The sequence below is a fragment of the Apodemus sylvaticus genome, chromosome 5 (genome assembly GCF_947179515.1).
Source record: "Apodemus sylvaticus chromosome 5, mApoSyl1.1, whole genome shotgun sequence".
In the NCBI taxonomy this organism is placed as follows: Eukaryota; Metazoa; Chordata; class Mammalia; order Rodentia; family Muridae; genus Apodemus; species Apodemus sylvaticus.
Window position 1 is genome coordinate 123,384,012 of NC_067476.1, and position 17,649 is coordinate 123,401,660.

The 17,649-nt window shown below is 35.7% G+C and overlaps 1 protein-coding gene and 1 non-coding gene across 13 annotated transcripts in view; one reads left to right on the forward strand and one right to left on the reverse strand.

Moving 5' to 3' along the window:
- Macrod2 (mono-ADP ribosylhydrolase 2) overlaps positions 1 to 17,649 on the forward strand; it is a 2,114,706-nt gene that overhangs the window by 9,445 nt on the left and 2,087,612 nt on the right. The gene's annotated exons all lie outside the window — the stretch shown is intronic.
- On the reverse strand, positions 5,102 to 5,208 carry LOC127686628 (U6 spliceosomal RNA). The gene has a single exon (XR_007978210.1). It is a non-coding gene; the product is annotated as a U6 spliceosomal RNA (small nuclear RNA).

Here is a 17,649-nt window from a genome sequence, read left to right on the forward strand (position 1 = left end):
TAAGCATATGATCTAACTGGGGTTCATTCCCATTTTACTACCATAACCATTGTTTTATAAAGGACTTGGATTTTTATATTGCTGGTTTGCCTGAATATATATCCAAACAAAGGTGCTGAAGAGATGGTTCAGCAATGTAAGAGTGCTTGTTGTTTTTCAGAGAACTAGAGTTCCTCAAACCTCTTGTAATTTTAGCTCCAGGGGACATGATGACCTCTTCTGGCCTTTGAAGAAACCTGCACATACCAAAATATATACATACACTCAAACCTCTCTTAAATAAAATAAAAAAATGTAAAAAGACCTTAACAAGGTCAATAAACTGTATTTAAGCTTAGTTAATTTTAATCTGTATTTAGCTCTATCTCTGTCCTTTTTATATCCTATTCCTGATTATAATTTATTTTTTGATATACTGGAGCTATGGTGTGAGTTTTCCTCTTCACCCCATGCAGCTGAATCATTGTGATTTCCTAGCACTTGTTCTTCTTTGTGTGTTTCATGGTAGTTGTAGTTAAACTCTAGAGCAGTGCTTCTCAACCTTCCTAATGCTGCAGTCCTTCAGTACACTTCATGGTATGGTAACTCTAAGCATAAAATTACTTTTGCTGATACTTCACAACTGTAATTTTGCTACTGGTGTGAATCATAACATAAATATCTTACATTCAGCTTGTCTTGGGCAACTCCTGTGAAAGGGTCATTTGACTCCTAAAAGAGTGGAGACCTACAGGTTGAGAATTGCTGCCCTAAGGATAATTCAGATATAGGTTTAAGCTTCTTTGAAAAAAATGATTTTATATCATTGTGCCTTTTCATGAATCAGATCACAGAGGAGATGGTATCTGACTCCCCTCCCCTTGGTGACAATATTGGTCACTGGGCTCACATCTGGTGTAAAGTCCCTTGTAAATTTTGATAACAGCTGTTGATGATTGCTGCTTAGGTCATTTATTTCGTTAGTGGTTGAAAAATAGTGTTAACTAGATTTTATTTTTCTCTGTGTTATTATTATGTGTCTTAGGAGGACCTTGAATTTACTATTTAGCTAATGGCCTTGAATTTCTGATTCCCTTGCCTTCACCTCCTAAGTGCTGCAGTTGTAGGTATGCACCACCACATCTAGTGTATGAGGTCCTGGAGATGACAGAGGGAACTTTACCAACTGAGCTACACCTCTAGTCTAGGAGTCATTGTTTTGGATGTTTGAAGAGCAATTGAGAAAAAGAATAACAAATATTTATAATTATTTTATTCAAATATCATAAAATATTCTTTGGAAATGCTTTGGTTAGAAGAAAACTTTACATTTTTTATCTTATATATGCTTACATTTAAATCTGAAGTATAGGCCATTTAGCGAACACCTTACAGCTGTATAGTCTATAAGTCTGAATTGCTAAGCCAGTTTTTTGAGGTAAATGGAAATGTTTTGACATATATAGTTTGATTATAGAGTTGAGGCACTTTATAATCTTTAGTTTCTTCCACATTAAAATCGGTATGATTGCAAAAGCTCAGTATTATTTATTCTCCTTTCATTTGAATTAATTTCTACTCTTGAAAATTATTTCTATGGGAAGTGATGGCATATCAGAGGTGTTATACTTGTACCAAATACTTGGGAGGCAGAAGCAGGAGGGTTTTAAGTTAGAGGTGTGTCTAGACAATGCTGTGAGAGCTTTTCTCCTATTTTTTTTCTTTTTAAAGAGAAAGAGAGGGAAAAAATTAAGCCTTAACTGCTGAGTTTTTCCTTCTCTTTACTTTGAGTGGGATTTAAAATCCTGGTCAGTGAATGATTTTGAAACAAGCTGAAAAGTCATGTTTAGATATCGTCAAAACCATATCTTTTTCATTTGCATATGAGCTTTTATTTTATTTTTAAATATATATTTTTGGTAATTTTATATATGAATGTTTAATGTATTTAGGTTTATATCTTTTCCCCACTCACCCACTCCAACTCATGCCAAGATCCCATCTCCAGAATTTATATTTTCTTTAAGTGTATTTTAAGCATCTTTCAATATTAGTACATAACACAATACTTTTATTTTAGTAGGCTTATAGAACTACTTTTGGTTGTCAATATGTTTATTAATTATAAAAACTGAGGACATTAGAATGTAAATACTAATCTACAGAACAGTATATGGAGAAGCATGAGGGTAAGAGTTTTATTTTGTATGACATGGAATTTATTTTGTTTTTGTTTTTCATTTTCCCCTTTTTATTGAAAATAGATTTTTCCCTCACATAGTTTGGCCTGATTACAATCTCCTTTCGCTCTACTCTTCCCCATTCCTTCCCACTTCCCCTCTTATTTGGCTTCAGTCTCTGTCTCTCATTAGAAAACAGACAGGCTTCAAAGGGATGCTAGTGAAATAAGATATAATAAACTAAATAAAAAACAGATTGGAATTGCACCAAACAAACAAAAGGAAAAGACCCCAAGAGAAGTTACAAGAATCAGGGACCCACTCCTTTGCACACCCAGAAGCCCCTTCAAGCACTAAACTGGAAGTCATAATATGTATACAAAGGACCTGCTTCTAACCTGTGCAGGCCCTGTGCATGCTGCCTTAGTGTCTGAGTTCTTAATGTACTTAGAGATCATCCTCTTTTAGGGGGCCTTTCTTGGTATCCTCCATCCCTCTGGCTCTTACACTCTTTCTGTTCTACAAAACAAAAACAAAAAATAAATGTGGCAATAACATGATTCCTAATGGCATTCTTTTATACTCGTGATCAATGCCTTGCTCAGCTGTCATCAGAGAAGCTTCCTCCTGTAGCAGATGAGAATACAGAGAACAAATACAGAGACCCACAGCCAGATATGCAGAGAGTGAGAGACCTTGGAACACTCAGCCACAAAACAATGAGATGTGTCCATCAAATCCCTCTCCTAAGGGCTCAAAGAACCCCGAGGAAGAAGAAGAATGAGTTTTGTTTTTAACTAAATACCTATAAAAATAGAAGTTGGGGCTGGAGTGGTGGTAGAAATGCTAGTGGATAAATTTCTTGCTATACCATGTGTGAGGACCCAGGATTTGGATCTCCAGAAGCCACCCAAAAGCTATGGTGGCTGGCTGCAATCCCAGTGTTTGGGAGGCAGGTGCAGGGGATTCCTAGGGCAAACTGACTGGATTAGCTGGTCAGCAAGTTCTGGATACAATTGAGAGTCCTGGTTTCAGTAAATAAAGAGGCGAGGAATAGAGGCAGGCTTTCAAGGTCAACGTTGAGCCTGTACTTGCATATGTGTATATGCATCTCCAAACACATGCACCTGCATGCAAGCAAACATGCAGGAATGCTGCCACACATGCTTGTGCACCCACCCATACACAAAAAAGATTTTTAAAAATGAAATAATGTTTCAGACTTTTATAGTGTCAACTGCATTATATTATCAAATGTTGGATATACCTGAGGATGACCAAGTAGTTGGGAAAATGGTATTAAAACAGGATGATTTAACCCAGGCTGTTAGGAGGGAGAGACCTAGGCGGAGGCAGGTAGGTACCTATGATTTCAAGGTCAGCCTGATTGGCAAAATGAGTTGTAGGCCAACAAGTGCCACACAGTGAAATGTCACAAAAACAATCTAAAAAATATATAATATAATATATATAAAATAATATAGTATCTATATTTAAAATAAAACAGTTCTGAGTCTGAACATAAGCTTTGTTCTTCAAGCCTTTGCTTTTTGTGTTCTTTAGATCTTACAGCTAGCCTTCTTCCTTTGTGTCTCTTGAGTGTATTGTGCTTTAGTGCTGGGGTCCCAGTAGTGGGATGAAGCACTGATCATCTTACTTGCATAATTATTGTCATCTTTAAAGTCTTGAAGTTGAAAGACTCCTCCCCCGACAAAGTGTTTCTGTACTCACTTTCCCCCTTCTTATTCCTATATCTTTTCTTCTTTCTTTCACCTTTGGCCTCTCATCTTTTTCTTTTCCTTCCCTCCCATTCTTAATCTTATTTTTTATTTGAATAAAGCAGATTTTTTTTTATTTTTTATTTTTTAAAAATTTTTTAAATATTTTTATTTTCTATATTCTTTGTTTACATTCCAAATGATTTCCCCTTTCCCAGATCCCCCCCTCCCCATATGTCCCATAAACCTTCTTCTCTCCATCCATTCTCCAATCACCTCCATCCTTTTTTTTCTTTGACCTTATATTCCCCTCCAATGCTAGATCAATCCTTTCCAGGATCAGGACCTTCTCCATACTTCTTCATGGGGAGTCATTTGTTATATGTGATTTGTGCCTTGGGTATTCAGGGGCTTCTGGGCTAATTAATATCCACTTATCAGAGATTGCATTCCATGTGTATTCTTTTGTGACTGGGTTACCTCACTTAGGATGATATTTTCCAGATCAAACCATTTGCCTAAAAATTTTGTGAATTCATTGTTTCTAATTGCTGAGTAGTATTCCATTGTGTAAATATACCACATTTTCTGTATCCATTCCTCCTTTGAGGGGCATCTGGGTTCTTTCCAGCTTCTGGCTATTATAAATAAGGCTGCTATGAATATAATAGAGCATGTTCTTTATTGCATGCTGGGGAATCCTTTGGGTATATGCCCAGGAGAGGTATAGCAGGGTCCTCTGGAAGTGTCATGTCCAGTTTTCTGAGGAACCGCCAGACTGATTTGGTTGTACAGCCCCACCAGCAGTGGAGGAGTGTTCCTCTTTCTCCACATCCTTGCCAATACCTGCTCTCTCCTGAGTTTTTGACCTTAGCCATTCTGACTGGTGAAAGGTGAAATCACAGAGTTGTTTTGATTTGCATTTCCCTAATGACTAATGATGTTGAGCACTTCTTAAGGTGCCTCTCGGCCATCCGAATTTCTTCATGTAAAAATTCTTTGTTTAGATCTGTACCCCATTTTTTAATAGGGTTATTTGGTTCCCTGGGGTCCAACTTCTTGAGTTTTTTGTATATATTGGATATTAGCCCTCTATCAGATGTAGGGTTGGTGAATATCCTTTCCCAATTTGATGGTTGCCGTTTTTGTCCTTTTAACAGTGTCCTTTGCCTTACAGAAATTTTGTTATTTTATGAGGTCTCATTTGTCAGTTATTGATCTTAGAAAAATATGGAACGCTTCACGAATTTTCGTGTCATCCTTGTGCAGGGGCCATGCTAATCTTCTCTGTATCGTTCCAATTTTAGTATATGTGCTGCCAAAGTGAGCACAAACCAGATTATTTTAAATGATGGTAAATATTTTGCATCTTTGTAATACAGAATTGTTTCTGTTAAGTTTCAAATGTTGTATAACAGTGATAAATTTTGATAATAAAGATGTTTCTTAACTTTTATATACCTATTTAAAGAATTGAAACAAGGATAGAAATTCATAGGTTAGGTGCATTGTATGTTGTTATTTTGTAGTATTTAATATTGTTACTTCAGCTTCTGTAAACCTAAATGGTAACAGAGTTTAAATTGAGGGAAAATATATACAGTTGAACTCATTGCATGGATTTTTTAAAGATGTTCAGTCATAACACTTTTAACATGTTTCTGTTGTAGATGTATTTATTTGGGCATTATTATTTCTTCATATTCAGTTGTAGCAAGCTATTTTAATACTATATCCTTTTACAGTCCTTTGCAGAGTTAACTTGCTTCAAAGCCAGCTATGACTACAGAAAGAATTTAGTTCTTGAGTCACCTTAAATAGCTTCTAAATATTTTGAAAATAAATGGTAACTATATCTGAAAACACTGAGATTTCTGTGCAATAATATTCTTGTGGAGACTTGAGCACTCACTGAATCAAACATTTATGATGTATGATTATTTGACTTGTGAAGTGGAGAAGATAAAGAATATAAAGTTCCTCAGGAATTCATAAATCATGATATGTTTCTGCACTTCTGCTTTATTTTAAAATTTTTCTAAATGATTTTTGACAACATATAAATGACATTTGCTGTATACTGCAGATGTAGTTCACCAAGTAATAAATAAATTGTTCTTGTATTAAGCATGTTAAAGTATAGAAACTAAACCAATATTAAATCTTATTTTAAAAAATGCTTTAGGGATAAGTTAGAATTATGCTTTTAAGATGAAAAGTTCTTCACGTACACACACACACACACACATCATTTTATTATCTGTATTTTACTCACTAAATGAATTTTACAGTAAATGTGAGTTTTACTTAAATATTAGTTACTCTGTGCAAATACTCAGAGATTGGTACAGGTTGGTGGTACCAATCTGTAGAATTTTGTACAAAGAGAACAAACTTCTAGTTCCAGTGGTCTTCCTTTGTGAGTCCTCATAACCTGTGCTCCATGCCCTATTTATTTATTTTAAATCTAAGAATTTCATGACTATCTTCTTCTGTAAAATATCTAATTGCTGAATTTTTTTGTAATTACTGAAAAAAAGAACTGAAGTGCAGCTTATTTTCATACTTAAGTGTTTAATTTAGAAGGCTTTGGATTATTGGTGTAACAGTATAAATAACAAATGCAGCTTAAGATAAGTAGCCCAGTGCATGCATGAGCAAAACATAGGTTTTTAGACTGAGAAGTACACAAAGAATCTTGAGTGTGATGAGGATATATGTGACCGTGCATATAATGATTTATAGGCTATGAGAGCTCCATACACTTTCTGCTTCACATTAAAGGAACAAATTTCCCTCATTTTCTTGGAGACGTGTCTCTTCTTCCACATTTCCCTTTGTCTTATATACACCCATTTCTTGTTTATTTCTGTAGCCTTCAGTTTTTTAATATACCCATTCATTCTTGGATTGATTGACTGTTTGATAGTATGAGTGTGTATGTATGTTTGTGTGTGTGATGTTTGTGTGTGTGTGTGTGAGTGTGTGCATGAGAAAGAGAGAGGGAGAGGGAGGGAGGCAGAGAGAGAGAGAGAGAGAGAGAGAGAGAGAGAGAGAGAGAGAGAGAGAGAGAGAGAGGAAAGAGAGAGGAGAGAGTGTGTATGTGTGTAAGTGTTAAGTGTGTGCATGCAGGGATGGAGGATGTTGCCAGCTTTCAAGTCCACTCTGAAAAGAGTTTAAACTATTTGATTTTTTTTATTATGATAGCATACGATACAAAATTTACCATTTTAGTATTTTCAACACTGCTGGTGGCGTAGTCGAAGATTCCCATTGAAGTTCCTTTGAGTGTAGCATTTAATGGCATTAAGTGCATTTACAGTGTATGTAGCCATCCCTAGTATCCATTTACAGAACCTTTTCATCTTTTTGAATAGAAAATGTGTGCTTGGGAAACAAAACTACTAGTTTGTCCTTCTCATCCAACTACTGCTATTTTCTAGTCTATATTCTGTTTATGATTTTGTTGTGATTTTATGATATCTGATGTGAGTAGAATTATACAGTATTTGTCTTTTGTGTCTGGCCTGTTACACTTAACACACCATAGATTCATCCATGTTGTTGCATGTGTTTCAGAAATTTTGGTTTTAGTGTTATTTCTTTTTTTTTAATTTATTGATATATTTATTTACATTTCAAATGATTTCCCCTTTTTTGGACCCCCCTCCCCGAAAGTAAGTATCAGGAAAATGTTCTTTTTTTTTCCTCCACCAGGTTTTATGGATTTTTGTCTTACATTTAGGTTTTGATGGACTTTGAGTTAATTTTTAAGTATGGTATAAAGCCCAATTTTTTTCTGCATGTAGATAGCTAGTTTTTTAGTATCTTTTACTTTTGGCTAAGCCATGGCACCCTTTTAGAAAATCAGCTTTAAAAATGCTCCACTGATCTATAAAATTGGACTAATGCCAAAATCACATTTTGTTGATTAGTGTAGCTTTGTAGTAAGTTTTGAAATCATGACGTGTAAGTCCTTTGCTTTGTTTCTTTTTTGGTCACGATTAGGTGTATTTGATATTTACTGAAATTCCATGTGAATTTTGGGGATTGTTTCTCTTTAACAAAAACACCTTCAGGATATTGATAGAGATTGCGTTCAAGTTGTAGATCACTTTGGGTAGTAATATTATCTTTGCCATATTTTACCTTTCACTATGTCTTTCTGCTTACTTATATTGTTTTTAGTTTTTAAAATAAATTATTTTAGTGCTCTTCGTAAAATCTTTCACCTCTTTAGTTAGTTAGCTCCATTCTTTTCAAGGTCATTATAAATGGAATTGTTTTTAATAATTTTCTTGTCTATTGTTATTATTTTTTATGAATGTAACTAATATTTGTATGTAGTTTTATATTCTGCAGCTGTTCTGAATTCAAACTAATGATCATGTTTTAAATATATATCATCACTGTGAACAGAGAGAATTTTTTTCTTTTCTACTTTGGATGTCTTTCATTTCATTATCTGGTGTACTTATTCTGGCTAAAAATTTTAGTACTATGTTAATGAGAAGTAAGTGGATATCATTGTATTCTGATTTTAGGGGAAATGCTTTCAGTTTTCTACTATTGGATGTGATGTTATTTGTATTTTTATGTTTCTCTTATGTTAATTTTCTGAAATTTTGTATATTTCTGATATGTATAGGACATTTTCATTTTACTCCTAGTTTTATCAAGCATGTTTATCGCGTGACAGATGATTGGATTTGGTAAATTGTTTCTCTGTGCTATTTGAAGTAAAAATGTAGTTGTTTTTCTTCATTTTCTAACTCCCAAGTCTTAGTAGATCATGTGTTTCTAGGAACATATTGATGTCATTTAGATGTGTGGACCTGCCAGTGGTGCATGTGAGCTTCATTTACATCTTGGATCAAATATCAAGTCATATGGTCGCATTTAATTAGTTGGAGTCTGAAAATTATGGTGTAGTCATATGTTCAAGAAGAGCAAAACAGAAAACTAGTTTGTAAGTAGCAATTATATAACATCACCACTCACATGGCTTCTTAATCATAGTCCATTGAAAACAGCAGCGGAATGCACTATTACTTCGTATTTCAGTAAAGAAGGAAAAATTAGCATTGCTAATGAAACTATTGTGCATTATTCAAAAATTATTAGTTCCAATAAATATAAAACCCAAAACTTCCTCTTTGAATATATTCAAAACACTTTTGGATTTACTGAGGTATTTGTTTTATCATGTTTTCCTTGAACATATGTGACAACAATTGAAATAACTTGGTTAAGATACTCACTCCTCAGATGACTTGGCATTCAGAGTCCAGTTTATTTGAATGATTTTTTTTCCCACCTAGTTGTTTATTTTCCCACAAAATATTGTTCTGTAGAGTTGAGAGACTTGGTGATACAATACTACTTAAAAACATTCTATTTTTATCTGAGGGTTTTTCTAAGCCATTTATACATGTTCTTCAAGATTTAATGTTGGGATTTCCTCATATTTTCATATTGTATTCAGCAAATTACTAAGTTTAATATCCTTTTCACAGATGATGATTAAATAAATTGTCTGAAAGATGAGAGTTTGCAGTTGACTTATTAGGTCACCAGAAATGATAACTAAATTATCACAAAAGCAAGGAAAACTGTCAGTGCAACTCTAGTAGCAACAGTAATTGCCCTAATTGTCTCGTAGGACCTGCCACCACCACCATCAGAAGTGTTCATGTGCTTTAAAATAAGTCTTTGAATTGGAAATATATAATAAATTTCGATCAAAAATTTTTTTTGATTTTTTTTCAAGACAGGGTTTCTCTGTGTAGCCCTGGCTATCCTGGAACTCACTTTGTAGACCAGGCTGGTCTCGAACTCAGAAATCTTCCTGCCTCTGCCTCCCAAGTGCTGGGATTAAAGGCGTACGCCACTACACCCAGCGATCAAAATTTAAAATTGTGTGTGTGAGGGTCTTTGTGTGTGTGTGTATGCACGTGCGTGTATGTGAGTATGTGTATGTATATGTGTGTGTGTGTGTGTATGTGTGTGCGTGTATGTGAGTATGTGTATGTATGTGTGTGTATGTATGTATTAGAGACGCTTCTATTAGGTAGCTCTGACCAGTCTGGAACTTATGGTATAGACAGACTAATCTTGAACTCATGGAGATGTAATTGACCCTGCCTTCTGACTACTGAAATTAAAGGCATGTGGCATAACACCGGATGGCTCAGACTTTGTATTTTAATGTTTTGGGATTTTTTTCTTCTAATGATGCCTAGTCTAATAAAAATACTGTTAATTAAAAGTCATTAGACTACACTTTAGCACATCATAGTGTCTATTTTGGAAAATGATAGTATGTAGGTAAGATGCATGACTAGCTATTTTTAAGGGCTCAAAGCAATATTTTGCAACATTTATTTGAAGTTACTTATCTGATTTTAGAACAACAAAATAACAGTTTTAGAAAATTAACTTGTCTCACGTGGAATTGACTCCTGAACGTGAACTTTCTTTAATTGGAAATAAATATTTTGAGGAGTTCAGGCTGAAAACCAGTCAGGTTTAGTCAAAGCAATTTCTTTATGGTAGATGATTGACAAAGTTGTAGAAGGTTCCTGAATTGACTGTGAGATTATTATTCTAGTCTAATCTAACCTTATATTTCATGCTGTTCCCTTTCTGACCACTGTTGGTGTAACAGAGCAGTACCTCTTGGTGATCAAAACATTTGGGGGTCTATCTATTCAAAGGCAACTTAGTGCAGACCAGCATTTTGTTTTCTTCTGTTTACTAAATGGTTAAATACATTAAACCAGGCAGTTCTTTATAACATTGTTTGGTGTTGATTGGCACAGTGGAAACATGGAACTAAGAAATGGTATTTTTTTTTTCTTGACAGATTTACTTGTAAAATATTGTAAACTGCACAGTCTATCCTAGGGTGGTGTTTTTCTTTTCTTTCTTTTTTTTAAGGATTTACTTGGTGATAGGACCCCATTGTGAATTTTGTTCATATTAGCAATAAAACAGTTTTAGGGAAATGACATACCTGTCTGTCTACATCTCACACACCTTAGCATTGTTTTTTGATTTCTTTAGATGGACATTGACAGAACAGGAGGACACATACTTCCTTCCTATCTGTTGACCCACAGCATTGTGGCATCTCATTTTTTCACTTTCTCTTTTCTCTCCCCACCACTCCTTTTTACTTTTTTTGGTTTGAAATCTTCAACTACTGTTGTGAGTTTATTGATGGATTGTGAGCTGTGATTTGAAGACATTGTCTTAAAAAAACATGTTAGTTGGAGCCAGAAATGCCATTCAGGATAGGGTTCTTGCCTTGCAAGGAAAAACTGGGTTGTATCTCTTGACAATATAACAACAGCAGCAGCAGCAGCAGCAACAGCAAAAGCAACAGCAACAGCAACAACAAAACAACAAAAACAACAGATTAAAATAAATGAAAAACTCATGATATGTGTGAAGTATAAAATGCAAAGCAATACTGTTTTATATATACATACATATATATATATACATATATATGCATACATATACATTTAAAAACACATAAATCCAACATCATGATAAACATCAAACTTTTTTTTCTTTAGGAGGAAAAGAAAGGCATTTTTCTGTTATCCAGATTAAAATTTTCCTTATGCACAACAGTGAATTTATAGCTATATATTAAGTAAAACTTCATATTGCTTTGTGTATTTAAGCTGCTTTATAATATGCTTTTTTTTAAATAGAGGAAAGCTGGAGATGTAACTCATTTGAATTTACTCTCATGAATTAGGGCCTTGGGTTCTACCTATAGCAAAAGGAGATAATAAAAAGGGACATTGACAGTCAAACTGAATTTTCTTGTAGAAAGTAGTAAAAATAGTTAAACATATGAGCAGAGTTTAAATACAATAGATAATGTTGAATTATTAGGTGAAAAACAGGAATTCGGGTAATAAATATAGTATGCATAACCAAAACAGCAGTGAATTATTTTATGAAACTTTCCTGATGTGAAAGAAGCCTTCAAATTAGGCACACTGAAGAAAACTTCTGGTAAAACCAAACTTTTAATTTCAAGGACTACCAACAAAGAAACATCAAGTTTCCAATAAAAGTGAAAAAGACCTAACTAAAAGTAAATCTGAGTATGATTTGTATTTTTGGTATGCTGGGAAAATTTCAGTAAATTCCAAGATCATCCTAGAGTTTGGTGTATAGCAAAACTTCGTCAATTGTGAAGATAAAGCTATGCTTCTTCAAAAAGTCTATGAACTACAATACTGGATACACATAAATAAGTATACTATTTAGAAACATTAAACAAAATGAATCAGAGTAAAGGGCTCTTTACCAAAAGAGGAGTTACTTAATACTTAATGGTATTGGAAAAAAGCAAAAATCTCAAGCCTATGCACTTTTAAGGTTTATTAATGTAAAAGAAGTACTTTTAATGAAATGGTAAGCTTGGAAGAAAAATGATGATGAGGAATGAGATTACAGATGCTTTAGTACAGCTTGTGCTGCAGTGAATGGGAGTGGGTTGGAGGGAAGGAAGACTATGCTGTATAGAGTGAAATGTAAAGAATTCCCACATGCAGACTTCCAGAAGACACTTGTTGTACTGGCCAGTTTTGTGTGTCAACTTGACACAGGCTGGAGTTATCAGAGAGAAGGGAGCTTCAGTTGGGGAAGTGCCTCCACGAGATCCAGCTGTGGGGCATTTTCTCATTTAGTGATCAAGAGGGGAGGGCCCCTTGTGGGTGGTGCCATCCCTGGGCTGGTATTCTTGGGTTCTATAAGAGAGCAGGCTGAGCAAGCCAGAGGAAGCAAGCCAGTAAGGAACATCCCTCCATAGCCTCTGCATCAGCTCCTGCTTGAGTTCCAGTCCTGACTTCCTTGGGTGATGAACAGCAATGTGGAAGTGTAAGCTCAATAAACCCTTTCCTCCCCAACTTGCTTCATGGTCATGATGTTTGTGCAGGAATAGAAACCCTTTCTAAGACACTTGTTGAAAATCTGAGGAGGCTTGTGGTAGGAAAATGAATGATTTGTCCATCCAGCCTTTCCATGTCTGTGTGAAAGCACTAAATTTATCTGAGGGCAAAGGTAAAGGCATGGTGGCACGCAGTTGTAGTTGTGGTACTGGCAGGGCTTAGGCAGGAAGATGGGTAGTTAGTGCAAGGCTTTCCGAGCTATATAGAATCAAACAAGGCAGAGAGGCACTGAGTGACAAGAACAGCACTGAGTTGTAAAAGAAGATGGCATTAGTGTCACATGTTTTGAGAAAACCCCTTGATACAAATAAGGGCAAATGAGAGGAACAGAGAAACCACAATTAAAAGTGCAGCCAGGTGGTGGTGGTGCACCCCTGTAATCCCAGCACTCTGGGAGGCAGAGGCAGGTGGATGTCTAAGCTCAAGGCCTGCCTGGTCTACAGAGTGAGTTCCAGGACAGCCAGGGCTATACAGAGAAACCCTGTCTTGAAAAAAACCAAATCCAAAACAACAAACAAACAAACAACAACAACACCTCCCCAAACAAAACCCAAAAAACCAAAAACAGTATTTTCTGTATCCCAGTATTCCATTGTGTAAATATATCACATTTTCTGTATCTGTTCTTTCATTCAGGGACATCTGGGTTCTTTCCAGCTTCTGGCTATTATAAATAAGGCTGCTATGAACATAGTGTGTCCTTATTACATGCTGGGGAATCCTCTGGGTATATGCCCAGGAGTGGTATAAAAGGGTCCTCCGGTAGTATCATGCCCAGTTTTCTGAGGAACCACCAGACTGTTTTCCAGAGTGGTTGTACCAGCTTGCAATCCTACCAGCAGTGGAGGAGTGTTCCTCTTTCTCCACATCCTCACCACCATCTGCTGTCTCCTGAGTTTTTGATCTTAGCCATTCTGACTGGTATGAGGTGAAATCTCAGGGTTGTTTTGATTTGCATTTCCCTGATGACTAAGGATGTTGAACATTTCTTTAGGTGCTTCTCAGCCATTTGATATTCCTCCAGTGAAAATTCTTTGTTTAACTCTGTACCCCATTTTTTAATAGGGTTATTTGACTCTCTGGAGTCTAACTTCTTGAGTTCTTTGTATATATTGGATATTAGCTCTCTGTCAGATGTAGGGTTGGTAAAAATCTTTTCCCAATTTGTTGGTTGCCTTCTTGTCCTATTGACAGTGTCCTTTGCCTTACAGAAACTTTGTAATTTTATGAGGTCCCATTTGTCAATTCTTGATCTTAGAGCAAAGGCTATTGTTCTGTTCAGGAAATTTTCCCCTGTGCCCATGTGCTCAAGGGGCTTTCCCAGTTTCTTTTCTGTTAGTTTCAGTGTGTCTGGTTTTATGTGGAGGTCCTTGATACACTTGGGCTTGAGCTTAGTACAAGGAGATAAGAAGGGATAAATTTGCATTCTTCTGCATGCTGACCTCCAGTTGAACCAGCACCATTTGTTGAAAAGGCTATCTTTTTTCCACTGGGTGGTTTTAGCTCCTTTGTCAAAGATCAAGTGACTATAGGTGTGTGGGTTCATTTCTGGGTCTTCAATTCTTTTCCATTGATCTACCTATCTGTCACTGTGCCAATACCATGCAGTTTTTAACACTATTGTTCTGTAGTACTGCTTGAGGTCCAGGATACTGATTCCCCCAGAAGTTAACAATGATTTCTTGAAATTCTTAGGCAAATGGGTGGTCCTGGAAAGGCTCTGCAGCACTATAGAGGAATACCAGGAAAGGGAAGCAGGAGGGGTTTGATTGTGGAATGGGGGAGGGAAAATGGCTTATGGGACTTTTGTGGGGAGGGGACCAGGAAAAGGGAAATCATTTGAAATGTAAATAAAGAATATATCTAATAAAAAAATGAAAAGGTTTTGAGAAAACCTCTCTTTGTGGTTACTAGATTCCAGGGCTTCTACCTTCAACATGTATACATGCCTCCAGGCATGTTTGCACTCTCAAGTATTAAAATATTCCATACCCCCAAATAAACTAAACCTGAGGTGGGGTGTTGGGTATAACCGGAGGTAAGTGGTCACATGGCATACACTAGGCTTTGAACTAACATCCTCAAAATAAAAAAAAATTAAAAAAGGGAAAATACATAAAAAGTAATGAAAAACAGAAATAAAAATAAACCAAATCAACAAAAATAAGTCACTGAAATAAAACTCCATTTTTGTTTTTAATAGACTCAAAGAGTCAACGAGGTACTCATTAGATAAACAGATTTTAAAAGTGTATTGGAGCCTCTGCCATTGTCCTTTGTACAGAGTGTTAACAGGAATATCTGCAGAGTAAGGTTGTAGCTTCAGTTGTTCATATGATGAATCTGGAGGCTTCTATCCTGTGTTGAGATTGTTCATGAGTGGACTGAGTTGGAACTTAAACCCGTAACAAACCTTTGGAGAATGACAGTGCTATAGATCTATGGGAGAAATCTAGTTAGATAGTTCTGGAACTTTCTTAATAGTTTTGGCTAACATGGGTCACTAGAAAACCAATAATATAACATATAAAATTAATTAAGGGGAAAATTCATACCAGAAAACACAATACAAAATAGAATGTTAACTAGGGAAAAAAAAAGGTTTTTAGGAAATTGAACAATACATAGAACTTAATATTGTTTTCCCAATATTGTTAGGATAAAATAGTCAAGTTTTTGGTTTAGTTTTTCAAGACAGGTTTCTCTGTATAGCCTTGGCTGTCCTGGAACTCAGTCTGTAACTAGGCTGGCTTCAAACTCACAGAGATCCACCTGCCTCTGCCTCCCAAGTGGAATTTTAGGTGTGGACTACCACTGCCCAGACAATCATGGTTTTTTGAAAGACGCAATATGCAGAGATCCTAGAAACTAAAATTCTGACTGTTAAAATTTTCAAAGGAAGGACTGGAAATTGTATTATCAGTGTAGAAATAAAGGTGAATTATATAAAAGTGACTTCAGCTACTTTAGTTTTTTGAAGAGACAGGAACAGAGAAGTAAAGAAAATTTTCTAGTGGCCAAGGAATTTATGTGAATAATAACCAAAATAAGTGAATGATATTGATAATGTATTCATAAGAAAAGAATCCAGTATATACTGTGAAGAAGCAAGACATGGAAACAGTGTGTGATAAGATGGTGCTTATGGTCAGATATGTACAAGTTCCTAAAATCACAAGAAGAAAAGGACATGAAATGTTAATAAAGGCCTCCCTTTAAGAAAAATAGTGGAGAAACAAGAGGAATATTTTTCCTTTTTCTTAACACAATTCTGTTCTGTAAGGAGTGTTTTTATTTAAAAATGGAAGTAAAAGTTATGTTGGGCCGGGCAATTGTGGCACATGCCTTTAATCTCAGCACTTGGGAGGAAGAGGCAGGCAGATTTCTTGAGTTTGAGGACAGCCTGGTCTACAGAATGAGTTGCAGGACAGCCAGAGCTACACTGAGAAACCCTGTCTTGAAAAAAACAAAAACAAAACAACAACAACAACAAAAACCAACAAAAAAAGGAAAAAAAGGAAAAGTTATGTTGGCTAAAAAGCAGCATGACAACGCTCAGGTAGCAGTGGTAATCTGGACTGCGTTAACACTAGATGCGTTAATCCCAAATCTGTAGCTTCTTTATGAAATAAGTTTTCCATTACTTTTTATGAAACCATCTTGTTGAGACTCTGACATGGTAACTTTTTTTCTATAGTATAATTGTGCGGATGACCAAGAGTTCCCTTTTGTATATGAATTTTATGCATGATATACATGTCAATAATACCTAAAAAGTAAGGATTTTTCCCCTTGGAACAGGGTTTTATATTGTAGTGCAGGCTGTCCTGTAGATTACCATGTAGCTGACCTTGAGCTTGTTGTGGCGTCCTTGTGTCTCAGCCTCTTGAGTGCTAGATTTATGGGTGTGGCCTACTGTTTGCTCTCTAAGTATAGTCTTTGGCATCTTTTGTGGAAATAGAGTTTATATGTTAAAATAACGAATGATGAAGAACAAAATCCAAGTGAATTATATAGTCTGGATTCTGAGCATATTGTGGTGGTTTGTTAAGGGTTGAAGGTAGGAATTGCTCAGTATTAGGATAATAGTAATGAGAAAAATCATGGCAGTGTGAAGGTGGTACCCTTGGCCACCTGAAAGGCTCCACCCTTTTTGTGAAGAGATGGATGTAGTCCTTGGTCTCAATATGCCACATCTACTATAAACTTCTGAACCCTCCACCATCATTCAGGATGCATCCCCTAATGGTTGGAGAAATGGTGGAGAATGTCATGGGAGAGAGGACCTGCGGATCCTTGCCTGAGACAATTATGGAAAGAAAGTCTTACAGGTATTCTTCTTCTTGTATGCTTTACTTGGTGACTGTGCTTTAACTGGATGAAATAGTTATTTTTTTAAGGAAGGGGTGGATACTGTGGGGGAAATTTGGGAGATGGTTCATAGTGTTAGAATGGAGCAGTGGTCTTTTCCAGTAATGGTAGAAAGTTGATGAAAAATAGCACCTATTTTTGTAGTGCTTACACTGTTTCCATAATAAAGGAAATTATATCAGAGTTCTTGAATTCCAAACTCAAATGGGTAATAAGATTTACAAGAAACATTTCAGTACAAAGCATGCAGATTCAGTAATAATAGCTATCAATAACTTTGAAAAACCAATGGAAAATGTTTAGAAATGTGACTTATATTGTTTTTAAAAATTTTTTGAATATGTACTTTATTTGTAGCAAGAATGTTTATTATTTGTAGCAAGAATTTTTACTATGTTTCCTTTGGTTGTGTTAATTGGCTGCTTA